The sequence below is a fragment of the Balaenoptera borealis genome, assembly GCF_965194805.1.
Source record: "Balaenoptera borealis genome assembly, chromosome: 10".
In the NCBI taxonomy this organism is placed as follows: domain Eukaryota; kingdom Metazoa; phylum Chordata; class Mammalia; order Artiodactyla; family Balaenopteridae; genus Balaenoptera; species Balaenoptera borealis.
The window spans coordinates 2,006,052-2,033,676 of NC_138874.1; the positions used below are offsets into that span (position 1 = coordinate 2,006,052).

At 41.8% G+C, this 27,625-nt stretch overlaps 1 protein-coding gene and 1 long non-coding RNA gene across 4 annotated transcripts in view; one reads left to right on the forward strand and one right to left on the reverse strand.

Moving 5' to 3' along the window:
- Positions 1 to 27,625, forward strand: part of LOC309635822 — a 65,288-nt gene that overhangs the window by 24,699 nt on the left and 12,964 nt on the right. Inside the window, exon 2 of the long non-coding RNA XR_014249044.1 lies at positions 26,617 to 26,654. This is a non-coding gene — a long non-coding RNA (uncharacterized lncRNA). The remainder of the gene's footprint in view (positions 1 to 26,616; positions 26,655 to 27,625) is intronic.
- The window catches only part of CABCOCO1 (ciliary associated calcium binding coiled-coil 1), a 196,206-nt gene continuing 168,728 nt past the window's right edge, over positions 148 to 27,625 (reverse strand). For all 3 annotated transcript variants that reach the window (XR_014249013.1, XR_014249014.1, XR_014249015.1), the window contains one exon: positions 148 to 27,577. The gene's annotated coding sequence lies outside the window, so the exon portion shown is untranslated. The remainder of the gene's footprint in view (positions 27,578 to 27,625) is intronic.

The window sequence follows — 27,625 nt, forward strand, 5'->3', positions numbered from 1 at the left end:
CACTCATGCAGCCCCCCTGCTTAAAGAAATCACTGCAGTACAGATTTTAACAATTAACATTCCTGCAGTGGATGTCGTTATGGATGGAGCTAATAAATGTTTTCAAACACTCCTCGGCTCAAATACACATTCAGCTTATTTTCTGTCATTTGATGGCATGGGTGGGTTGAGACATTCCTCTAAGCTTTTTTTTTTTTTTTTTCCCTCCAAGTCAGAGAAAGAGATCTTATCTCCCTACACACCCTAACTCACCCCCTTCCTCTGCCCTCCCTGCTCAGTGCCTACTTTACTGAAACCTGACTTGCAGGTCAGCAGGCTGGTAACAGATTAATTTTACTCTGCGAGGGGCACCAAGCATTTTGGCCAGGAAACATGAGAACCCTGTTATAATATTACCGTTTTTCTAAATTAAATATTAGGAAAAATTAAACCAAATTGTGGCACAAAGTGCAATGGAAAATATTTCTCTTCCAAACACTCCTCTGTGATAAATGCCTGTGTAAGTGAAAGCGCAATAAATATGCACTACATTAAAAACCTAGATTATTCAGGTTTTAAGACTTATAGCTAAAAGCGGTTTAATGTTTCATGCCTAATAATAGATTACTCCTATCACATTTCTAACCTTTATTTCTCCTAGCTTTGAAGTCCAGCCATATAAAGGTTGTTTGTAGAACCACACGAAAGTTAAAGCAAATATTACTTAGAATGATTCATACCAGCAAGAATTTGCAATGAAGGCAGAGACTTTTTTTTTTTTTTTTTTTGGTGTGTATGTGTGTCTGAATCAAAGGAAATGAAATGTTTGTAATATTTTTTGGTTGATAAATTTATTAAAACATTTTAGAGGCTTGTAGTAGAGACACAGCTGACATAAACAGACTGACTGGAAACAGATTATATTCTGCTCTGTGGGGGAGGCGGAATTTAAAGGGGGAAAAATTCCCTGGATTTCAAAAACTGCCACCAGGTCACAGCAATACTTAATTAACTGAAGACATTAACGGAAGGCTATAACATAGATGCTAAAAAAAAAAGAGGTGGGGGGGGAGCAGTCAAGTTCATTTAATCCTCTGTTCTTGCTTACAGATTAGCCTTTCAGAAGGAGCAATCTGATTTTTTTTTTTTTGAAGGATCCATTTACCTTCCAGAGCTTTTCATAGCAAAACATTTTGCATGGTTGCAAAAGAAATTAATTTGTTGCCAGTTGCTCCATACTGGCAGGAATTCTGAATAAAGAATGTAAGCAATCTATCTTTGTTTGCAAGATATAATTAATCTGGCAGTTAAAATTCTTTGGAAACATTCTGATGACTTATGTGGAAAAGTAGCACAGCATTTTCAAAGAAAACTCAGAACTGTATGCAAGGGAAGATAAAAGATATATGAAGTGTTTGTTCTAAGCGATACTATTCATTTAAAGATCATAATGTAACCCCACCCTAGCAATTATTGTGAAAAACAAGACAAATCTCTGTCTATAGCTTTCTGACACAGTCTTGATTTGAGAAACAAAATAAGCACATTACTGTTATAGTCTAATAGACTGCAAGCTGTTTTATTAGAGTCAGCTGAATCCTGTTTTGCATAAAGAAGAACTCTGTTTGCTATCAAGAACACATTTACATTAATATGACTTTGACAAAGTAAAATAAAATCGCATTAAGATGATGTAAGTAGATAAGACAATGAAATCTCTGTGAGAGAGTTTTGGCATACACTAATTACAGTCAAGTCCCTGCAGGAAAAGAACATATTTTTACACCAACTATCCATGTGTTTGAAAATGTAGAGAGCCCAAAATGCAATCCTTGGTTTAGGTATTTCCTGAATACATTGTGTTTCTGAGGTAGATTTTTTTTTTTTTTTTAAAGGAGACTGCCTGATAAATAACACTTTCATTTACTATAATACAAGCAAGTTTCTTTCTGAATACCAGCCTGTAATCATCCTGATTATTTTAAGGGACTTTCCAATATAGGGCAGCTGAAAACAAGGTTTTAGATTACATGGTAATTTAGGAATGCATGAAAAGCTAAGCAGTTACCATAATAGGGTTCTGGATAAACTTCATGGTTTTTAGAGCAAAACATAACAACATATGTTTTGTGATTTATTTCAATGATTTTTCTATATATATATATATTTTTTTTGTTCAGGTTCTATCAAAATATTTGGAGGCCTCATCTGCGTACAGCATTTTTATAACCTTATTTTGAAAACTTTGATGTCTCTCTTTTTAGTTCAGTCATTAAAAGAAAAGCAATGATGGATGATGATAATGCTGTGGATTTTATGACTAATCAGTTCTTGGCAGCGGCCATATTTCTTCCGTAGCGAAACTTTAATATTCCTTTGGCCTTGCTATAGGCTTAAAAAAATTTCTTTTTGGAACTGTGCTACACCAGCTACTTATTAAGTATTACCAAACAGTTATTGCACAAAAGTTAGCACTCTGGTTTAAAACCTGACAAGATGAAGCAATCGGGAAAGAGTATTTCTCCTCCTTCCTGGCTCCTCACAAACTGTGGGTGCCTTGCCATTGTGTTTTTCTCCAAGTTTTAAAGGCAAGAATGTGGAGAAAAACTACCCAGACGGTAGAAAATGTGAGAGGGAAGAAAGTCTTGCAGGGGTGAGATGGGCTACCATCTGCATTTCCTCTCCTCAAAGTGTCTTTGTGACTATGCAATTTTTATGAGGAGCCTGACTTTCTGCCTGGAATCTTTGATGTATTGTTCTTGAAGTTGCAACAACAAACACCAGGTGTCTCCACTTAGCTGAGCTAAATGTTCTGCAAAGGAAGGCGGCTTTGCCAGGAAAAGTTGAAGCAGCCTTCCGTTCCCTAGTGCTCTCAGCTGCTGTCTGATGAGCCCAGAAGGGCTGGCTGGGGGTTGGGGGTGGGGGGAGTTGGTTTTTGGCTGAGTGTGCTGGTAGAGCCTGTTTACTCAGGTCACGTCTGTAAGGGAGCCTGAATTTTGTGTGCAAGTCACGAAGACCGGCACCCCTGGTACGCGGGGCAGGGAGTCTAGTGAACCAGGTGGCGGTGGCCCAGGTCGCATTCTTGGTCTACTTTGATAGGGATTCGCCACCTTGGAAGGCAAGAGACCAGTACTAGGTGGATGGGAGCCTTCTTCTTGTGGCAGGGCCTACTCCATGGGGACTTCTTCTTTGGAGACAACTAGACTGAAGACCCAGCAGCTGATGTGTTGGCTTCTTCTACCAATGGATGATGCTTCGATCACAACTTCCAAGTTGTTATTTCCATAAACATGCATTCATTTCTTTAACAAATAATCGTCTAATCTCTAGTGTGTGCCAGGCACCGTCCAAGCAGTGAAAAAACTAGACAAAACCTGCTCTCTCATAGAGCTTGAATGAAAATATGACCCTTCCATTTGATGCCAAGGGTAACAACTGAGGCCAGTGTTTTCCAAAATGTTTCATGACATTCCAAATATGGTTATCATGCTGAGAAAAGATTTCGTATCTCATTACACTCTGGAAATGCTGGGCAAGCAAGTATCTAGATGACAACTTCTTAGTAGCCTTTATATACTAATTTGCATCGTCTCTTTTTTTAAAAATTTATTTTATTTTATTTTTATTTTTGGCTGCATTGGGTCTGTTGCTGCGTGCAGGCTTTCTCTAGCTGCAGCGAGCGGGGGCTACCCTTCCTTGCGGTGCACGTGCTTCTCATTGCGGTGGCTTCTCTTGTTGTGCAGCATGGGCTCTAGGCGCACGGGCTTCAGTAGTTGTGGCGCACGGGCTCAGCAGTCGTGGCTCACGGGCTCTAGAGCGCAGGCTCAGTAGTTGTGGCGCACAGGCTTAGTTGCTCCACGGCATGTGGCATCTTCCCGGACCAGGGATTGAACCTGTGTGCCCTGCACTGGCAGGCGGATTCTTAACCACTGCGCCACCAGGGAAGCCCTGCATTGTCTCTTTCCAAGAGATGGCCTATTTCTCAAATGTATTTGGCTAAGGAATCTTTTTTTTTTTTTTTCCAACCTAGATATTACCCTAGATAGAAGTGAATATTCTGAGGAACGTACTTTGGGGAAAATTGTTTTGAGTGGTGGACACTCAGAATCTTTCTCCTTCCTGAGGTAGACATGAGGTTAGATTGGAATGTGGAAGGAGGCACAAAACCCAGAACTTGAAGGCCACCTGTCTGAGGAAGGAGAGGTCTGCCCCAGCGAATGTGACTGTAGAAGTACTGATCTCATTACAGAGGAAAGGTCTGTTCCCCATCTGGTTCTGAGTAGCCTTCAAATGACATGGGAGAAGGGGAAGCTAAGCTGTGGGTTCTGGTCCCAGCTCTGCCTCTAAGCTGCTGTGTAATCTTGAGTACTTTGCCCACCCTTTTTGATCTTAATTTCTCATTCCTAATAATCAGCACTGAATCTGTATTAAGTTATTTAAACATCAAAACAGCTTTATGAGGTAGGTCATGTTACTGCCTCTATTTTATAGGTAAGGAATCTGATTAACAGATACTTTAAGAAACTTGCCCAAGGTCACGAAGCTAGAAGGTGACGGTGCCAAGAATATTAAATGACAGTCTTGGAGCAGATGGCCCCTTCTTCAAGATCTAATATTCTGATTTTACAAGAGTAATTTTTGCTATGTCTTGTATCTACTGTGATTGGGCAGTCAATCCTCTACGTGAAAATCATTCATCTGTCAACAGATTTATTGAGTATATACTCTGTGCCAGAATTAGCCAAGGGCCTGGGGAACCCACAGGGAACAAGGCAAAGTCCCTGCCCTCAGGACCTTACAGTCTAGTGGAGATGGGGGTGGGCACAAGTAAATAGGCAGTCCATCTATGTAACAAAAATATTAATTACCACTAACACTTCTATATTGAGTTTTATTATTAAAATATTATGGCAGACTGTTCAAAAAAGCCAAAAGGTAGAAGCAACCCAAATGCCCATCAACAGATGAATGAAATAAACAAAATGTGGTATATTCACACAGTGGAATAATATGCAGCCATAAAAAGAAATGAAAAACTGATATATGCTACAACATGGATGAACCCCAAAACATCATGTTAAGTGAAAGAAGCCAGATACCAAGGCCACATATTATATGATTCCATTTATACAAAATGCCCAGAAGAGGCAAACCCATAGAGAGAGAAAATAGATAAGTGCTTGCCAGGACCTAAGGGAAGGGGAGAATGGGGAGTGACTACTTGATGGGGACAGAGTTTCTTTTTGGAGTGATGAAACATTCCGTGATGGTTGCACAGCAGTGTAAATGTAATAAACGTCACTAATGGTACATTTTATGCTATGTGCATTTTACCGCAATAAAAAAATAGTGATGATAGATAAGGCCAGACTTATCGTTCCCATTTCAAGTTAATAAATTCCTATTCATCACCTGTGCTAAGACAAAATGGGCTCAGCACCGTTGTGGATGTAAAGGTGAATAAGATGTAGTCCATGTCCTGACAGATTTTAGGATCTACTTATTGGAATGATAGAAGATCAACAATGAATTATAATGAAGCACAATTACATCAGCATCACAGTGGCAGAACAGGCAAAATGATGACGAATACCTGGGAGAAAGAAACAATTCATCACCAAGGCACTGAAGACACCATCAACGTAAGCCCCAGTCACAGAACCAAAAGAGCCTTCTGTGTCACAATGGTGACATAAAACAGAGGTTGGCACACAGCCACACAGCTGTCATAGGCCACGACGGCCAAGAAGCAGCAGGCAATGGAACCAAAGAAGGTGAAGAGCAAGAACCAAGCAACACAGTGAGAGCAGGGTAAAGCTTCCCTGTGCTCCAGCAACACGGCCATCATCTGAGGCACGGTGACTGACAAGTGGCAGGTGTCCATGAAAGAGAGGTGACTCGGGCAGGGAAAAACAGAAACAATTCCTTTTCAACTGAGGTTACTGGAAAATCCTCCTGGAGGAAGTAGTGGTTCATGTGTCTTGAAGGTTGAACAGCAATGCAGTAGATGGAGAGGAGGAAGCCAACGGAGAGGATAAGTAACTTGTTGGATGTCACACAGCAGCGATGGAGCAAAAATTGAATCACAGGCTCCTCACCCTAGTTGAATATACTGTACATTCGGTCTTATTTGTGGATTGTGAATTTGCAAATTTGCCTACTCATTAAAATTTATTTGTAACTCCAGACCAACAGTTGGGGCATTTTCACAGGCTTTCGCGGACCTGTGCAGGGTGGTGAAAAATTCGAGTCACTGGACAGGCATGTGCCCAGCTGAGGTCAAACAAGGTGATGCTCTGCCTTCCTGTTTCCTCTCTTGCTGTAAACAAGTGTCCTTTTCACGGTGTGTTAAGTGCCATGTTGTCACATTTCGGTGCTTTTTGGTGGGTGACTTCACTGTGTAAAAATGTCCCCAAGCATAGTGCTGAGGTGCTGACTAGACAAGTGTTCCTAAGTGCAAAAGGCTGTGATGTGCCGTATGTGCCTTGTGTTAGAGAAGCTTTGTTCAGCCTTGAGTTACAGTGCTGTTGGCTCTGAGTTTGACGTTAATGAATCAACAACATATATTAAATAAGGTGTCTTTAAACAAACCTATAAAAGTAGGTTGTAGGGACTTCCATGGAGGTCCAATGGTTAAGACTTTGCCTTCCAATGCAGGGGGTAGGTGGGTTCGATCCCTGGTCAGGGAGCTAAGATCCCACACGCCTCCGGGCCAAAACCCAAAACATAAAACAGAAGCAATATTGTAACAAATTCAATAAAGACTTTAAAAATGGTCCATAAAAAAAAAACTTTAAATAATTTTTAAAAAATTAAATAAAATAAGTAGGTTGTATATTGATGAGTAGAAGAAAATGTTGTGATCAGAGGCTCACAGGAACCTAACCCCTAAGAGCAGTGGCTCGGTATTCACTAATTCAGTGTTGGCGGCAACTTTATTGAACACAAGACTGCAAAAAACGAGAACTGATGGCACTTATTATTGTCCATTCCCAGGTTTCAAATTGGACCATTCCTTCTCTACCCATCACTCATCATCAACTGCCTCCCCCTGGCTAAACACACACACATACACAGGTGTGCACCTAGGCAGGCATGTGCACACACACAGCAACACACTCACATGTGTGCACGCACACACACACACACACACACACAGGCTTCTCCCCAGAGCTGCTTACATCATTTTTAGAGTTCAGAGCAAAACGAAAATGCAAGGTCTCTTGTTCAATCATTATGAAGAACTGAAAGCGGCAGGAAGAGAGCATTAAACCAACTGCAGGGGTCTGAGCACACACCGCACACCCGCGAGGCTGGCCCTCCTTCTCCCTCCACCTAATCCTCACTTCCATGCGTGTTTCTTTTTTCTCTGGGACAAAAAAAATCTGATCACTGTTCACCCTACATCATTTGAGAAAAGTTTACCAAGCCACGTGCACTTACCAAATGTCTGCAGGGAAGAGGGTAATAGTCTCTGAGACACACAGCCTGTGATGATTTGATGGCTGAAGGGCTGGCTTGGGCTTTGGCCTCCTGGAGTCGAGGGACTTGGAGGGGATTTCATTTTCTCACCGACAACCAGCCAGAGTCACGTGGGCTCGCATGTCAGAGCATAACAGAGCTGCAGGGCTCCACTTGGCCTCTCACCCATCCCCTGGGCCACATTCCCTGCAAGAAGTCTCCTTAATGAGTTGATAAGTCCCAGTTTAGCCTCCTTGAGGTTCCTGGACATTGCTTGGGTCTTGGCAGCCTCTCTCAGGCGGCCTCCGTTCAAGGACTGAGGAGTCTCCAGTTAGAGGTCCAGACTTCCAGGACAGAAGCAGGGGGAGGGGGGCCGCTAGACTCCTGAAGTGGATTTACTTGGCTCCGAGCTAGCTCTTCACAAAAGCTGTGGCTTAAGCCTTCAGTGAGGAAAGAAAGGGACAGGGAGAGTAGACATTCCAAAGCAACTCAGCGAAGGCAGATCCCTGGGCTGCAAACCTTTATCTGGGCTTTCCTCACCCCTGCTCTCCCACTGACCTGGCGGGAGTGAGATGAAGTCCAGAGAGCCTCCTCACAGGCTTGTGAGGAAGCGGGCTGGGCTTCCTTCTGGAGGCGAGGACCCAGCCAGGTGAGCTGGGCTCACTAATCGCGACCTGCCGTCCGCAGCTGTCTTCGCTTCTCTCCGCTGCGCGGCCACACATCACAGGGCCTTCAGAATCATTTTCTTCCAGAAAGCCTTCTGAGCCTCAGGCAGGAAGGAGGCTGTATTAGTTTGCTAGGGCTGCCCTAACAAAGTGGCAGAGACTGGGTAGCTTAAGCAATAAAAATTTATTGTTCCACAGTCCTGGAGTCCAAAAGTCCAAGATCAGGGTGTTGGCGGATTTGATTCCTGCTGAGGGCTTTGCGGGAGAATCTGTTCCACGCCTCTCTCTTTGCTTCTAGTAGTTTTCTGGCCACTTCTGGTGTTCCTTGGCTTGTAGTTGCATCTATGCCTTCATCTTCACATGGTGTTTTCCACGAGTCTCTGGTTCCAAATTTCCCCCTTTTTATAAAAATGCTTATAAGGCCCACCCTTCTCCAGTGTGATCTCCTCCTAACTAATTACATCTGCAATGACCCTGTTTCTAAATAAGGTCATATAAGGTATTGGGGGTCCAGGCTTCAGTGTATGAATTTTGGGGGCCTCAACTCAATCCAGAGCAGAGGCTTGGTGGGAGGGTAGAACAGAGGTGGGGTTTAGCAAGGTGATGGCAGCAGAGACGGGCCAGACCAGAGTGCTCAGTGGAGAAGGGGAAGAGGTGGGGCTTGGAGTTTCACAGGTCCTGTGGAGCCAGACAGTGGGCTGTTTTAACAGCCAGGCAGAGTGAATGGAGACTCGGTGTAGATGGCAAGTGGGAGTCACCATAGACTTTTGAGCTGGGTTGTAATACTGTTAAAATGGCATTTTAGGACAATGGCTCAGGCAGTGGTGTAGAGGATGGATTGCAGAGTACGTCAGAGGCAGGGGGACTAACTGGGGTCTAGGATAACAGTGGGAGGGGAGTGGAAAGGCTGTGAGAGTTTTTAAAGGAAAACAAGATGGTAGGCTTTGATTAGTTAACTGGGTTCAGAAGATGGGAGCATTGATGATAGGGACCTGACTTGATGGTAAAGTTGAGAAGGGAAAGGTGTGCACACAGGTGTGCATGAAAGCAGTGGTCCCCAACCTTTTTGGCACCAGGGACCAGTTTCGTGGAAGACGATTTTTCCACAGCCAGGGCTGGGGGGATGGTTCAGGCAGTAATGTGAGCGACGGGGAGCCAAGATGAAGCTTCGCTTGCTCACCTCCTGCTGTGCGGCTCAGTTCCTAACAGGCCATGGACCGAGGTTGGGGACCCCTGCATGAAAACACATGCTCAGATGAAAATCTTAGTTTGGGATGTCTTGCATTTGAAATGATGTTTAGCCTCTGAGAGGACATGTGCTCTATTCAGAGGTCAGCAAACTTTCCCTGTAAAGGGCCAGAAGTAAATATTTTAGTCTTTGTGGGCCAACTGCTCTGTTGTAACCACTCAACTCTGCTGTTATATCAGGAGAGCAGCCATAGGCAATATGTAAACGAATGGGTGTGGCTTTACTCCAATAAACCTTTACAAAAAAAAACGAGCAGCAAGCTGGATTTGGTTTAAGAGCTGTAGTTTGTCAACTTCTGCTCTAGATAACTGGACATATGATACAACCATTGGTTAAAAGGAGAGAGAGCATATATGTCCTTTAAAGGCTGATTTTGTTTTGTCTTTCGGAATGATGAATGTTCAATATTCAGTGGAAATTTATGCTATCAACTGAAACCTATTTATTTATTCATGCATGCAACATTTTATCGAGAACCAGCTAGGTGCAAAGTATGTTCACATATTATTATGACAATCACTCTCCACTGGCAACTTTGTGAGTTGGGCAACTCTTACTCCCATTTTACAAATGAGGAAACTGAGGAACCCCTCATAGGGCAATTTGGAGTTGTTAAACTTTCTTTGTGACAGGGAAGTTTAATCAATCTCTGGGTGGAGGCCTTCTACTTAAGGCAAGAATATTGCCCAAGCCTGAGAGTTTGCATGAGACAATGACAAATTTAACATTTGCTTACATGTTGTCAAAGTTTTAAATTTGCTTTCAATTAACAGTCTTCAGGATACTTGGACTCTGTGTTCTTGCTACAGAGGAAGGTCTGGAAATTGAGTGTTATCTACAACCTGTCAAGATGCTGGAAGAGAAAAAAACTGAGGGAAGATAATTTAAGGCTCGTGTAATTTGCCTTTTTCTCTAGATTACCTACTTTTTTTCCTTTGATCAAGTTGACTGCTGAGTCACTCACAGAATCTATCTCGTATTTCAGACATCATCTGGATCTCTTTGCTAGATGTGCTACAAAATAATTGCGTAAATTTTGCTCCTGACTTAGCTGAGAGTTGTTATTGAAAATATTGTTTATTACATTCCTCCATATATTGCTTCCTACGAGAAAATTATCTCAGAACCTGACATAAGAAAAATCGTCTTCTGAGAAAATATGATTCTGCTCCTCAGCTAAAGAGAACCGTGCAACTAACTGTGTTTCCCTTTATGACTGGGTTTCCAGGAAGCTCAGAGTGTGTTTAAAATGCAAAGACAACAACTATTGTCACTTACTACCAAACGTTTTCAAGGCTGTATCTCCTTTTGCTACTATTTTATTAATTTTATTTTTCCTCCCATAAGCTGTTTCAAATACTTCTTGGAGCGAGATAAGTGTTAAAAAAATTTTTTTTAATTGAATTGATTCAGAATCAAAGTAGAGTCTTTCAGCCACTCAAAATAATAACCTAAGTTCCATTAGACTCAGGAAAAAATGTTGAAAAAGACTTTATGATTAAGGACAGATGTTTGCTTTGGTAACTCTTAGAGGATACATGTGTTTGCTCTATGATGACCAGTCACTGCACGTCTGCTAAGTGACTTACTGCTCCTCAGTAAGTCTCACTCTTCTAGCAAGACTCTAAGCATCTGGGTGTCAGGAGCTATAGGCAGGCTTGCTCCTGTGTCTGTGCCGAGCATATCAATATCTATGCATAGATATATTCATTGAGTTATACAAACTACATTATTTCAAATGTATTTAAGGTAGTTTACAAAGATGAATACAAGAAAAAGATGAAATAAATTTAGACTAAATAAAAAACAGTTGTACACAGAGGGGAAAAAATAATTAAGACTAGAAACATGAGAAGGTACACAGATAGGTAGGTAGGTAGGTAGAAGGTAGGCACCTGTTGAATAAAGCCCCAGCATCCATCTGCCTGCAGGGAGCACATTTGGTTTTTGCAAAAACACAAATTGCCTTGGAAACTGAAGCAAATGGAATAAAAGTGTGAAGAAATCTCTTTGTCTTAAATTTAACCCATGCATAATGGAAACAAAGCACGTACTGATTGGGTGTTAAAAGTCAGTTGCTGAGGGGCTTCCCTGGTGGCGCAGTGGTTGAGAATCTGCCTGTTAATGCAGGGGACACAGGTTCGAGCCCTGGTCTGGGAAGATCCCACATGCCACGGAGCAGCTGGGCCCGTGAGCCACAACTACTGAGCCTGCGCGTCCGGAGCCTGTGCCCCGCAACGGGAGGGGCCGCGATAGTGAAAGGCCCGCGCACCGCGATGAAGAGCGGTCCCCGCACCGCGATGAAGAGTGGCCCCCGCTTGCCGCAACTAGAGAAAGCCCTCGCACGAACCGAAGACCCAACACAGCCAAAAATAAATAATAAATAAATAAATAAAGTAGCTATAAAATTTAAAAAAAAAAACAAAAAAACCCATGTGTACATTAAGATGGGGTTGTCAGTCACTTATTTATAAAAAAAAAAAAAAAAAAAAAAAGTCAGTTGCTGAGTCATTGATCTATAAAGGTGCTTACTGGATGTGGTAAATGGAAATTCCTCCAGTCCAAAAGGGCAGTATGGAAGTTCAGTGGATTTGCTACAATGGAACAAGTAGAAGAGAGATTTCCTTTCAGAAGGATCGTGTTTCACTGGGAAAAAATTTTGGCTCCTGATGGCTGACTGTGGCTCCCACAGAATGGGGAGCCTCTCAGACAGCAAAGCAGAGAGTAGCAGGGAAAGTAAAAAACAAGAATGAAGCAGGTTGACACTGTTGGCGGTAATGTAAATTGATACAGCCACTAGGGAGAACAGTATGGAGATTCCTTAAAAAACTAAAAATAGAACTACCATATGATGCAGCAATCCCACTACTGGGCATATACCCAGAGAAAACCATAACCAAAAAGAGTCATGTACCACAATGTTCACTGCAGCTCTACTTACAATAGCCAGGTCATGGAAACAACCTAAGTGTCCATCAACAGATGAATGGATAAAGAAGATGTGGCACATATATACAGTGGAATATTAGCCATAAAAAGAAATGAAATTGAGTTATTTGTAGTGAGATGGATGGACCTAGAGTCTGTCATACAGAGTGAAGTAAGTCAGAAAGAGAAAAACAAATACCATATGCTAACACATATATATGGAATCAAAAAAAAAAGGTCCTGAAGAACCTAGGGGCAGGTCAGGAACAAAGACACAGATGTGGAGAATGGACTTGAGGACACAGGGAGGGGGAAGGGTAAGCTGGGACGAAGTGAGAGAGTAGCATTGATATATATACACTACCAAATGTAAAATAGCTAGTGGGAAGCAGCTACATCGCACGGGGAGATCAGCTTGGTGCTTTGTGACCACCTAGAGGGGTGGGATAGGGAGGGTGGGAAGGAGATGCAAGAGGGAGGGGATATGGGGATATATGTATGCATATAGCTGATTTACTTTGTTATACAGCAGAAACTAACACAACATTGTAAAGCAATTATACTCCAGTAAAGATGTTTAAAAAAAAAAAAAAAGAATGAAGCAGGTTGAGGGAATTCAGCAAACAGCACTTCTTATGAAATTAGTGAGTAATAAGACAACAGAGGACCCATTCCTCTTTATGGGAAATATTCTCTGGCAAGCTCTTCAAATGGAAAATTCTCAAATACTGTAATGCACTGATATGAAAGATTTATGTAGCGAGAGGCCAGAACAGATAGCAGAAGAAATTTGAAACTATGAAGGTTGGCAGTCCTGCCATTAATACTTCATTCATTTAACAAATATTTATAGAGTCATTACCATGTACTAGATACTATGCCAATCACTCAAGGGAATGGGGGCAAGGGAGAAAATAATGAGTAATTCATCATATCTGTCTTTCAGAAGCATACGTCCTAATGGGGGAGCTGGCATAAAAGAAATCTTAATGCATTAAAGGTATTTATTGAGCACTTATTATGTTCCAAGTCTAGTGCCAGGTGAGGTATATAGTGCAATGAACTAAAATGAACACAATCTGTTTTGAAATGTTAAATTAGAAGTCTGTAAATCAGAAGGTTTTGTTCTTGTTGTTGTTTTGTCTCAACAGAGGATTAACACAAAGACCACGGAGAACCGAAGAGATTAAATGGAATTAGACAGGGTCCAAGTAGCTATGTAATAAAGCAATAGGAAGAGAAACAGGCCAGAACTGAGATTTGTTTTCTTTCTTGGGCTATTTCTTGGTATACTTATTACGAATAACTATTCAATTTTACATAAAGGATAAGGTTTTCTTAGTTCTGAAGACTGAGATTGTTGGCTACCTACAATAGTGACCTCACACCTTATCTATTGGCAGAGCCTGGATGAATGATCTGAATCTCCAGGAGAAGAGAATCTAGAGATAGCAGGTATATAGAGTATGTTGCCAAACCTTCTGTCCCGTGTCCAAGGCAGACATTACTAATAGATCACAGCACTTTTTCCTGCTATGCCAGATGATCAGGGGTGGTCTTGGCACATAAGGATGAAGTTTTTTTGCCCTCTGAATGCCCTTTGGCCCTTGGGATCTGCCCCAACCCTTCACACTATGAGAAACAACTGAATACTTTGACTTTCTTTTGCTCTCGCGCGCTCTCTCTCTCTGTCTCACCCACACACTATACTATGTGCTTACATACATATTTTATTTAATCCTCACAGTAACCCAGTCAGGTAGGTGCTATTATTGTCTCCTGAATCTAACTTGCCTGAGGTCTCACCAGTAGTAAGTAGTGGAAACTGAATTCAAATCCACACCATGTGTCTGATCCCAGAGCTGAAGCTTATCCCTGCCTGCAGGGTCAGAAATGGGAGGCTGTCACTCCCAGGAAGTAGGGCTGTTCTTCTCAATGGAAACTTCTCTCGCTTATATCTAAACCTGAAGGCATCATCTGTATTTCCAGGAGAAAGGATAGATTTGGATGACCCCTCAAGCGCACGTTCCATCTTCTTAATCAGACAGAGGAAGAAACAAGATGTGGCGGCCCAGGTGTCTGTACCTGCATCCACCCCCCAACCCAACCTCCAATGTCTGTGACCATGACACGGAGGCAACAGCTGATATAGAATAGCTGGCCTGGAGGAAAGGGATTAAGTGCTTGGAACACTAATATCTTTTTCTTTTTCCAGGGATGTTAATTAGCTGATTTGAATTCCATTTCTCATCCTGCCCCGTACTCATTTTTTTGGTAAAACAGACAAGAGGACAAGGTAGGCACTAGAAAAGAGAAGCAAGAGACATGGACTTAGAGTATCATAATTCCCCCCAAATCAGGAGTTGACTCTTAAGGGAAAAACCTCATTTTCTGAGCAAATATTCACAGAACTAAGGTGCAGATTGAATGAGAATAGGAAATAAAACAATAATACTATTTATTGAGCTCTTACTATGTGGTAGATAATTTAAGTGCTTTTCATGGGTTAAAAAATTTGCATAACCTATAAGGTTGATATTATTTTTTCTCTTTTATAGTGGGGGAAAGTGAGGATCAGAGAAGTTAAGACACTTTCCTAAGATGATACAGCTATAAATGGTCAACCCAGGAGTCAAACCATGGTTTCTTAACCCCTAAGGCTCTTAATTTAGTACATCTGACCTATGTGAAAATGGTTTAAGCCATCAAGCACCAAAACCCAAATTTACTATGAAGCTAATGAAGCTTAAGCTTCAGGGATCCTTTCTAAGACCCTGGGAAAGACCCCAGGAGTTTTTAATTCATAATTTTATATTCACTTACTTAAAGAGGCTGCCCTCAAATACATAAGCTTTGGGCTCCACAAAACCTGAATCTGCATGGAAAGCACCATATCATTCTAAACTAGATCATCACATCATCCTTCCATTCTTATCTCCCACCAGCCCACAGAAAATCTAGTAGAGCCTTATCTTCTTTTGGGTATTATTCATCATCCAATTCCCAGTGTTTTCTTTTCCTGAAATCTCATTTTTTTAGACATCAAGTTGTGTTGGGTGCCGACAGCTTCCAGCCACTCAATATAAAGTATTAATCTTTTCTCTAGCATCTCACATATGACATTGCCAATGGTGTGTGTGTAACTCCCTGTGAGAACGGCCAGTCTTCTAATTATAGTAAATGTAGTCAAGGAAAAGGGCCCAGATTTTAAACGAACATCCATGAATTCAGCATTTGCATGTCACGCTCTGAAATCACCTTTTTCTGAGTCACGGATTATCTATTTAGATCAAGCCACAAAAAGCACCGTGTTTTGTTCATTTGGGGCCTTAGGGAAGGGTAAAAGAATTCTAGTCAAGTATCTTAAGACATGCTGTACTCTTCAAAGTAAAACATCTTGGTAAATCATTAACAGTTCTTGAGTGACTACACATTTAGCACAAGAATATATTCCTGCTAAGTGAACTACATTTCCAGAACTGCAACTATGTAGAATGTACAATTATCGGAAGATTCATCGAGCACTGGAGAACACTGAACTACTGTAAAACTTAATTTGGAAGCTAATTTGGACCATGTGATTATTGGGACAAGACTTATAAAAATATTTATTTCTTACTATGCATGGTAACAAACCCAGGTATGTGTAAGGGAGAATTAGTTTAGACAAGAGCAATGTTACTAACAACCTGTGTGACCTCACACAGTGGTGGTGGTCATGACAATGATAAAAGTTAGCATGACCGATTATCCACTACATCAGGTATTGTGCTGAGCACCTAACATCCTTTATCCCATTTAATCCCCACATCTCTACCGCTGTCACCATTTTCCAGATGAGGACACTGAGACCCAGAAAGGTCAAGTGGCTTGTCAAGGTCATTTGGTAAGTTGTGGACCTGGGATTTGAGCAAAGTCTGTCTTATAGCAGAACCCAAGCTCTTATCCGCTCTTCATGCTACTTTGCCTTTTGGGGTTCAGTTTTCCAATGTGCAAAATGAGGGGCTTGGCCTCCCTAATCTCTGCTGTTTCTTCTAGCTCTAAAGCTCGAGGATGCTATGATTTCAAGCTGTAATCCTCTGGCAGCAAAAGAGTACTTGTTTATTTTTTACTAATATGTTTGTTTTTCAAATTGATCTCTACCAGCTCAGGGTAATTAAAACCCCACAGCTCTTACATTCCCCAAATAAACACAGGCGTGCACGTTCAGCACCCCTCATAGCACCGCACATGGCACCTAAGATATAAACCAAGTGTATGCTGGAAAGTAGCAAGCTGTGCGAAGGGAGGAATAAATGTGTATGCACCCCAGCCCAATGTACTGGAAGTTTTTGCTTATTACTGACAGCACCAAGCGCTGACCTGATCCAGGGCTCCCATCCATCTCAGAAGTTCTGTTGGTGAAGAGCACTTCATATTCATGGTAACTATGCAGGGCAGTGGTGGGTTTAGAAATGCAGAATGTCATTCAGCAGCTTGCAATCCAGGTAACCATTTATTATGACCAGAATAACAGAATTAACAATATGAAAAAATGCTCAGCTTTTCCAGATTAAGATACTATCTTGGCAGAGTTCTTGGTACACAACCTTAGTTACCATGGGAATCATGATGTAGATTTTTAAGTTCCCGTCATCTCTGGATTGAGAGTGTTTATTTACCTTTTGTGTGAGGTTATGTTCCTGAATGGAGGCAGAAAGAGAACAGGATTTCCTGTAAGGAGCGTGGATGATGGTTCTCTTAGTACAGTCTGTTAGGACAAGGGAGAGGGGCCCTTTGTTCATTTCATAAGGAGTTACTAAGCACTTCCTTTTCTGGCTTAGCCCTTGGCACTATTAAGATAAAGTTTAAGCCTTGCCCTCAGGAGCTTGTGGCATGGGTGAGAAGATGTGCATAAAAATCTCTTTGTATGCTTACACAGTACACACTTCTTTCTCTATCTTGTCTTACATTCACAAAGAAGATGGCATTGGATCTGGGACTTAAAGGAGAATAATTTGAACATATAGACATTGGGATGAGAGTGGAGAGAATGAAAAGGTAGGGGGAGAGGTTAGGTGAAGCCAAGATAAGGAAGAGACTGGGCCTAGGACAAGCCTGTCTGTACCCTTCTACTGTAGCATCATTATAGTTGTCATCATGTTATTATTTGCTGACTGTCTCCCCCAACTGGAGTGTAAGCTCCTTGAAAGCAGGGGCCAGGAACGAGGTCTGTTTTATTCATTGACACATCTTTAGTGCCTTTGACCCTCTATGATAATTAGAAGGGGCTCAGTAGATATGTGTCCCAGATAGAGAGGAAGGCAAGTTTGTAATGGGACTGGTCCAGAGTGGAGGCATATGCAGAACCTTGGGATCAAAGACATGTAGTAATTCAGTTGTCCAGACCACCAGACAAGCCTTTTTAAAAAGTCAGAGCCTTGCTTTGGCATGGTCATAATGCTGGCTAGGCAGAGAGCAAGAATTAAGGAAAAAAAGAAAACAAGCAGACATTAAGACTAGGAACAGGGATCAGAATGGGTGGCAACTGAATTCACATATGTGCCGACCGTGAGCCAAGTATTACAGAGGTCGAGGTGAACTTCAACAGTGTTTCAAAGGAAGGAATATTATGTCTTTTAGGTAAATAATACCTTCACAGAACAGGCAATGTTTCAAGCAGAACTTGAATAATGGGTGGGATTTTTTTCTAGAATGGAAATGGAGAGGAGAATGGCATTCCAAAAAAGTAAAAATTAGAGCTGAGAGATAGCATTTATGAAGAATCAAACTGTGTGTCAAGTATTTAATATGTGCTTTACTTAAATCATCTTATTTATTCTTTGCAGAACCAAATAGGGTAAGATTAAAGCTGAGGAAACTGATGTTCTCAGTAGAGCTGTGACTTGAATGTCTTTCTGACTTAAATCTGGTAAATGATAATCATAATAGGTAACATTTAATGAACTATCTTCTTCTTTACCCTTTTGGGAAACCCCATCTTTCATAAGTCAGGCCAAGCATCACTTCCCTGATAATTTTACCTGCAAACCTCTGCACTGAGTGCTCTGTAGATACGCGAATTAGAGTAGTTGTCTCACTGTATTGCAACTGTCCCATGACATCTAATTAAAACACAGGAGATCATGACCTTGACGAGGAGACAGCCTGGATGTATCAATATCTGCCACCCTGTATAGACAAGCTCCAGGTGGCACTTCTCTGTGTACCCAAATTTTGAATTCATCATCAGATGAGCAGAGTCTAAAATAAATGGCTGTGTCCTAGCTGCAAGGGAGGCTGGTAAAGTGAGTTTCTGGCATCAATTTTGTGGTGAGATGGACCAAGAAGGTGGAGAATCTCCCAACGTATGTGTGGTGTTCAGATGAGCTAAACATTCAGAAAGAAATACAGAAGTCTACCAGAGAAGGCAAAGTTGTTAAATCATTCCCTGAAGCACCTTTGCATAAAAAAAATCAACCCTGGTTTGGGTATGAGTTATGGATAAAGAAAGAATGGGAGAAAGGACAGAGGAATGACCATCCTCACAAAGACCCAGGTGAGTGGAACTGATGGGGGCAGCAGATCGCAGAGTTTACCTCCCGAGCTCTGTGTGTGCATCACTGGTGGGACGCAAGTGATTTTAAGGGTTTATGAATGCCCTTAAAATTTTTTAAATAGTTATTTATTGTAATGTACATCAGACAAAATAATTAGCACATCAAAACTGTGAGTTCACAGCTGTTATTGCTTAGAAAAAATGGTTAAGTTAGGTTCAGTTTAAAAGGAACAATTCAACATTAAAAGCATTAGGAAAGAATACAGTAAGTGGCATAGAGCTGTGGCGTGGTTTCTGAAGGTAGCAGAGGAACTGCTGGAGTCCAGGAAAGCTCCTACACAGAGGTAGGAGAACAGGGGTTCACTCAATGCCTACCTGTCTTTATCTCAATGGGCCTCAACCTCATACCTTAAAGGGGTATGAAAACCCCTGAAACCAGGGCCAAGACGAGACCACTTGTGGTGTCTTCAATTGGTTTTCCATGCTTGCCAAGATGGCTTGTGAATTTTGGAGAATCTAATCTATTCATCTTCAATAGTCAGCCACGTCTGGGAAATGTCGGACCCCCAAGTTATCCATCTTTAAATGTGGATCTGCGTCTGAGTGGCCTTTGGGGGAGGGATCTTCATGGGTGGGTGTGTTTTTGCATTTGATAAATGATTTAAACCCAAATTTTGACTTGCTCTAGCTATGGTCTGCTCCCTGGCTCAGGGTGGCATCCTCCAGCTTTCCCATCCATAAATCCTTCCCTTAAGTTCCTGGCCACTCACGCTCAGACTGTGAGCTGACTGACTTGTGCACAGGCCCAGAGTTTAGCTGCCAGTCTAGCTCACCACAGGTCCATGGTGGAGGTAGAAACAAAGACCCTGAGAGTGGACGTTAGTCTGCTTATGGAAGTTCAGCTCTCAGGAAATTGCATTACTTTTTTATATGTCTCCTCCTACAAATCATTTAGTAATTTATTCTTCGGGACTTTTATGTTTCAGTAAGACCTGCTACTTCAGGAAGCAAGGGAAGAAAGAAATGTAGACAGGATGAACAATGTGGATGGTACTGCAGAGCACTTGGCATTGGTTAAAATGCTGGAGTAGCTTCAGAGTGGGGAGACTGGCTGAAAACGAAGTCATAGCAGTGAGGATGGCCTAGACTCACTGTGCTGAGCATTGGTGAAATATGGTAGCTGAAGTTGTCTCATACTTGTATCTGTATATAAGAGAGAAATCTGGATAGTTGCCTTAAATGTAGGATCTATTTAGATACTACATTTGGATTGCACTGGCTTTTGACCCTACTAGTTAAGCTGGGTCAACTCTTAGATTAAAGAAAGTGGGGCTGAAGATTATACCCTTAGTGAGTTAGTAATAATTGTACGGCTGATGGTATTGTTGCTATAACCAAACATTCCATTTTCCTTGTGGTACCTTTTCTGCAGGGCAGTCATACATTTTCTACTTGTTAAATATGCGAGGGGCCGTATGATGCTTTAGCCAATGAAACATGGGCCAAAATGATGTATAACTCCTAGGCAAAAGCTTTAAGAGCCAGCAGTGTTTTTTCTCTCTTTTTCCTCTGCCCCAGTAGTCAGCAACGTTCCAGCTTGGGTCCCAGAGAAAAAAATGACTTGGAGAAAAGGCACAGCAGACCTTCAATAGATAGTAAATTCAAGAAATAAATCTTTGTTACTGTAAATCACTGAGATTTTTTAGTGTTGTTTGTTAATGGCAGTACATTCTAGCCCATCCTGGCTGATGAATTAGTAATGATAATAACCTCAGCAATAAGAAAATTGCCCTATTTGAGAACATACTAAGCATCAAACCCTGTGCTAAGCATTTTACCCACTCTCTTTTAAGTTGGTAACAGCCTTGTAAGGGAGATGTATTTCCTCAATTTACAGATGAGGAAGTTCAAATTCAAGCAGGCTGAAAAGGTTTCTGATGGGTGCACCACAAGTGTGTGATCAGGGTTTGAACTGACCCTTGCTCTCAGCTGCTTCACTTTATTATACATCCAGACGCCAGTAACTGCTGTTAAGCTGTCGTCCCATGTAAGGGCCAAGGCTTCAGATTCTCAGATCCCTTGGATATGGGTCCCTGTAGGGAACAAAGTTACAAAAGCAAGGCATTGTCTCCCATAATCTGGGGGGAAAAATATGAAAATGTAGCTGATCTATTGCTTATAATTTATAAAAACATATTATTTATCAGATAAAAGAAGACAAGAGTCATAGATACAATGATTTCTCATTATAAAACAATGACCTACACCTATAGAAATAACCCAATAATTGTATTACACTAACTTGATAGTATGTTGGAAGTTACATAAAGAGCACAAATATTTATCACCAAAAAAAATGCCACTGTATAAGCAAATGTGGGGGGAATATTTGGAGGGAATATTTAATACATAAACATATTACATATGTATGTTTACAAAAATTTTTAATTATATATTTATATATAATATATATTTATAAACACACATATATGTGTATATATCTGTATCTATATCTAATCTCCTTTAGAAATAATGGTCTGGATGATTCATATTTGAACCATAACATGCATATGTCTTAAAGCCTTGTTATTAGATAATTATAGGCCAAAAATACTCTTGGTACAAGTATGCACCATTACACACAGTAGGGTTCAACAAAGAACTCACAACAAACTAAATTAATAATGACACAACAAAAACACAGTCATTTGTAATTAAAAAACAAGAAGAGCAGCAATTTCAAAACCACAACCAACCCACCCAAGACAACATGGATAATATACTGACAACAAAGAATCCTTCCCGACACTTGTGGGAATTCCAGCTGAGTGAACGTGAGCTTGTGCTGGAGCTTGCAATGTTGGCAAGCATCGTGTGGGAGCCAGAATTGTTAGCAGAGCAATGAATTAGCAGCCTCAATAAACTTATAATGTGCTAACGTGAATTTATGAAGACTAAAATTTAGTGACCCCTAATGTCTGTGAATTAAATCAGGATCAGTTTTCATCCACTGAAATGGCAGCCAATCAATGGGTCTCATTGGTCATAGTTTGATAATCACTGTTCTAAAAAGTCTGGTGAACCAGAGTGCCCAACTTTTCCTATTGAGACCCTCTCTTTGGATAGATCTTCTGGCAAATACCTCTGTACTTGAGATCCCAGGCACTAGGCATCTGCTTCCTACACATTTTCAAAAAGGTCTTTGGGGACCTACTGCTCACCTCTGAGAAGGCATCTGTTTTGCCAGGTGCCTTAGTACAGAGAGAGAAGTGCCTTGTATCGAGGGCTTGCATGGCTCACCCTGACCCAGTGGTTAGCACCACGTTTCCTAAGGCTGGGAGGATGCCAGCCCATTTGTGGACCAACAGAGCAGCACGACCAACCTGCTTCATAGATACAGGGCCAAGAGAGGAACGGGCGCTTCAGAACCCAGTGGAGAAATGCTTTTTGGATCCTCAGCTGGGACAGCCTGGCTAGAAGCCTTTGTGTGACTTTTCCCCAGGGCCCCTGTCTGGACCGCTATCCAGGTAATTTTGCTGGCCTCCCTCTCTATTCCCTCACCCCCCGTCCTGCACCCCCCTGACCCCAAGTAGAGGTGAGAGGTAATGGGTGACCTGGCTCGTGTTCCAGTGAACACTAAACAACTGAAGATCTCATTTTCTAAGGTTCTGGTTGGATCATTCTCAGCTTGAATCCTGCTGGTACAGCTGCCTGTGTATTTTCTCATCATCTATATTACTACTTAGGATACTCTGTGTTATGTGTTGAATCGTGTCCCCCAGAACAAATATATTGAAGTCCTAACTCCCCAGGACCTCAGGTTGTGATCTTATTTGGAGATAGGGTCTTTACAGAGGTGATCATGTTAAATGAGGTCACTAGGATAGGCTCTAGTCCAATACGACTGATGTACTTATACAAGGAGGAAGTTTGTACCTGGAGACAGACATGCACAGAGGGAAGACTACCGAAGACACAGGGAGGGCGCCATCTACAAGTCAAGGAATGCCTGAGGCCACCGGATGCCAGGGGAGAGGCAAGGAGCAGATTCTTCCTCACACCCCTAGGAAGGAATTGACCCTGACAGTACCTTGATTTGGAACTTTTAGCCTCCAGAACTGTGAGACGATACATTTCTGTTGGTTACGCCACCCAGTTACAGCAGCCCCAGGAAACTAATACACCATGTAACTTTGGCAGTGGTATTAATTCATTAAAATTGAATTCAATTTAACAAGTGCTTGTAAATGAATTCAGGCAGAGGTGGTGATATCTGATAATGGCTTAATGTGTTTCTCCCTCCTCAAGCTCTCCAAGTCTCCTCTTCCCCTCTGGGACCTACACTCCATTTATTCTCCCATCCTCTCACTGTCCCTAAATCCCCTCCATGTCCTCAGTTCACTCTACCAGCTTAGAACCCCTGGCCATCATTAGAAGCATTTTCTTGCATTCCATCAGCTACCTCACCCTCTCTCCCCTCATTATTCTTCTGGAAAACCTCAACCTTGATTAAATCCCACTCTGCCTCTACCCATACAATTAAATGTGGCCAGGAAAAACACACATGTTGAACAATAACATTTTTTAAAAGCTTTTTAAAAAAATCAATTTATTTTATTTTATTTAGCTTTGGCTGTGTTGGGTCTTCACTGCTGTGCATGGGCTTTCTCTAGTTGCGGCGAGCAGGGGCTACTCTTCATTGCGGTGCACAGGCTTCTCATTGCGGTGGCTTCTCTTGTTGCGGAGCATGGGCTCTTGGCAGGCGGGCTCTAGAGCGTAGGCTCAGTAGTTGTGGTGCCTGGGCTTAGTTGCTCCGCGACATGTGGGATCTTCCCGGAACAGGGCTCGAACCCTGCAGGGGAACCATGTCCCCTGCATTGGCAGGCGGATTCTTAACCACTGTGCCACCAGGGAAGCCCGAACAATAACACTTTAATTAATAGCCACTAACCTGAACTACCTGGTCTAGTCCTTCCCTCCCTCTACAAAGGATTATTTAACTTCTTCTCCCTCCTCAAAATTCTGGTATCCCCTCCTCTCCTCTTCCACTCTTCACTCTCAGCAAATGACCTTGCTGCTTGTTTCACAGTGAAGCAATGAAAAGAAGACGTCTAAACACTCCAATTTCCATATCTACCTGAACCTGTGCTAGTGCCCTGACTAGCCTCCTTGAACTGTGGATGGGCCGTCCACGCAGCTGTCTAAGGCCGGCCCTCCTCCTGGGCGCCAGACCTCAGCTCTTCTCCCTGTCGTTGCCTTCTTCTCTCCCTGCATCCTCAGTGTTCCCTGTTTACTCATCTACCAGATATTTCCCATCAGCATACAAACATACTGTGAGTTTCCACATTTTTTAAAAAAGAACCTCTCCTGACACATACTTCTTCCAGCTGCCTCTCCATTTCTCAGATCTTGTTTACAGAAAAGCCAGTTGAACAAATTGTCTTTAGGTTTTTCTCCAATTTCTCTCCTTTCATTCTCTCTTGAAGTCACTCCAATCAGTCTTTTGCCCCAGCGCTCCACCAAGACTAATCCTGTGAAGGTCCAAAGACCTCCAAGCTGGTAAGTCCATCGGTTAATTCTCAGTCCTCATCATACGTGAGTTATCAGAAGTACCTGTCACAATGATTACTTCCTTATCGTTGAAATATTATCTTTCTTTGGCTCCCAGACTCCTTAATCACCTGCTTTTTTCCCTATCTCCATAGCCATTCCTTCTCCAAGTCCTCTGATGCTTTCTCCTCATTTCCCAAACCTCTAGATATTGGCACGTCCCAGGACTCAGTCCTTGGAATTCTTATCTTCTACATCTGCTCTCATTCTCTAGGTGATACCATTCCATCTCATGGTTCAAATATCTAAATGTTGATCATCCTGACTTAATTTTCAGTTTCTCTTTCTCGCCTGAATGCCAGACTGAGATGCCCACTCAACACTTCCACCTAGATGTCTAATAGGGTCTCAAGTTTAACATAACCAAAACTAACTTGTAATTTCTTCTTCCAGCAACTCCCCCTTTACAGTACATGGCAACTCCCCCTATCAATTGCTCATTCCCCAAAACTGACATTCAACCAAACTCATATTTTATATTTAATCTATAAGAAATAAAGGATATTGCCTCTTCCTTTAGAAGATATATAATACTCAATGACTTCTCCCATGTTTACCATTCACTCTTTGGTTCAAGCCACCATCATCTCATACCTGGTTTTTGCAATAGCCTTCAAATTGATTTCGATGTTTCTGCCCTTGTCACTATATAGTTCTACCCAAGCAGCCCTGATGATAGACTGAACTTATTTTTATAGGAGTTTACTTGAGATATTATTCACATACTGTATTTAAAGTGTATAATCTAATGGTTTTTAGTATATTTACAGAGATGTGCAGCTGTCAGCACAATAAACTTTGGAACATTTTCATTGCCTCCAAAAGAAACCCCATGCCCATTAATAATCACTTCTTATTTCATCCTAACTTACCCTGCCAACCCCCCATCCTTAAGCAAATGCTAACCTAGTTTCTGTTTCTATAGATTTGCCTATTTTGGACATTTCATATAAACAGAAGCATACAATACGTGACCCTTTGTAACTGGGTTCTTTCACTTAATGTGTTCAGGGTTCATCCATGTTATAGCATGTATCAGTATTTCATTGCTTTTTTTTATTACCAAATAATGTTCTGTTATGTAGATATAGTTTGTTCATTTATTCTTCAGTTAATGGACACTTGTGTTGTTTCCACTTTTGATTATTATGAGTAATGCTGCTATGAACATTTGTGTACAGTGCTCATATTGGACATAACGTTTTCATTTCTCTTGGGTATATAAGGAGGAGCAGAATTGCTGAGTCATATCGCAACTCTATGTTTAACCTTTTGAGGAACTGCCAGAGTGTTTTCCAAAGCGACTGCATCATTTTACATTCCTACCAGCAATGTATGAGGTTCCAATTTTTCCACATCTTTGCCAACACTTGTTATTACCTGACATTTTGTTTATAGCCATCCTAGTGAGTGTGAAGTGATTTCTCATTATATAAACTGTTCCTTTCAAAATGTAAGTAAAATTATGTCACTCCCCTTTTCTACGTGCCCCGATGGCACATCACTCATAGTGTCAATAAAATCCAAAGTCCTTACAATGGCTTTTAAGGTCTTAGTATAAGGCCCTGATTTGCTCCCCACCCCTCCCAGCCCAACTCTCTTACCTGCCTCTTTGCCTTTTTCTCTTTCTGCTCATTTTGGCCACATAGCCTTTGTAGTTACTGTTCCCTCTGCCTAGAGCGTGTTTCCTTCAGATACCCACCTGGCTTGTTCCCTCACCTGCTCTGGGTCTCTGTTCAATTGCCAGCTTGTCAGTGAGGTCCTCCCTGAGCACCATTAACTCAGAGCCCTCCCTCGCACCTTTCCCTTACACACCGCAGCCAGCAAATGGAAGTACTGGGAGAGGGAGACCTTTCAGTAGGTACCCCAAGCCACATGAATTCAGCAGTCTATACCTCCTGATAAGGTCTACACCGCCTATGGCCTTGACGGACTTGCTACTTAAAATAAATTTTGTTTTTAAATTTTAGGTCTCAGATCTCTTTTAAAACTTTATTTATTTATTTATCTTTTTTGGTTGTGCTGTGCAGCTTGTGGGACTGTAGTTCCCTGACCAGGGATTGAACCTGGGCCCTCAGCAGTGAGAGCACAGAGTCCTAACCACTGGACCCCCAGGGAATTCCCCTTAAAATTTTTTTTAATGTGGGTTTTTTTTTTTTTTGCTATGAATTTTTTTGTTCTTTCAGGATGAAGGAACATGAGGTGGAGTGCAAGCGGCTATTGGGTAGGCCATTAACATATAACCTATAACACTGCCAGAGGAGAGTCAGCATTAGAGATTTGGCTCCATTTATTTCCCGCGGCCCCAAAGATGGTGCCTTGTTACTATGTGGAATAACAGAAGACGAAAGACATGTGCATACATATATATGTGTGGGGTACCCATAAGCCCTGTCACTAAGTTGCTGTGTGACTCTGGGTAAATCACTTAACCTTCCTGGGTATATTTTCCCTATTTGTAAAACAAGGGGGGTTGGACTCCATGATCTTTGATGCCCCTCTAGCCCTGACATTCTATATTCTGTCATTCTTTTCACCTAATGAGATACTAACTCTGGCTTGGTTTTAGGCCTTGAGGTCCTGGGAACTGGCAACTATCAGCAAAAGATCTCCAAATGCAATCTGAACCCAGTGGAGCTTAATGTATTTTTGTATCTGGGTTTCAGGAGATCAAGCTTTGAGTTGGCAATATGGGGAATTCAGTTACTATTTTTGACAAGCCGTTGGATTTATTGAATGATACATTGCATCTGGCACCATTACTGATGAAGCAGGGAAAAAGGACAGAGTTAAGAATTTCAAAATAGTTGAAGGGCTTTAAAAGATTGACCCTAATGAGGACAGTAGCTTCTTTTAAGAACCACAGGGTTTGCCTTGCAAAACTCTCATTATGTAGCATGAGCTGCTTAAAGACAGAGAGGGAGGTGGTATGAGGGGAAAAGGGTTAGGAGGGGAGACTGTGGGAGGGACAGGGCTCAGGTGGGCGAGGCAGGGGGCCTGTTCCTCTTGCTCTTAATAGATTAGTTGATTTCTTATTAGCGTGTGTCATTGGGAGGGGAGGAGAGTGACGTTCATGAAACTGTGAGGGACAGAAAGGTTGGGGGTGGCCGGTCTCTGTGTTGCTTGTAGAAATGAAAGATTTCATTCCTGTAAAACAAAAGACCTATTAAGAACAAGTAAGGATGAGAGCTAATT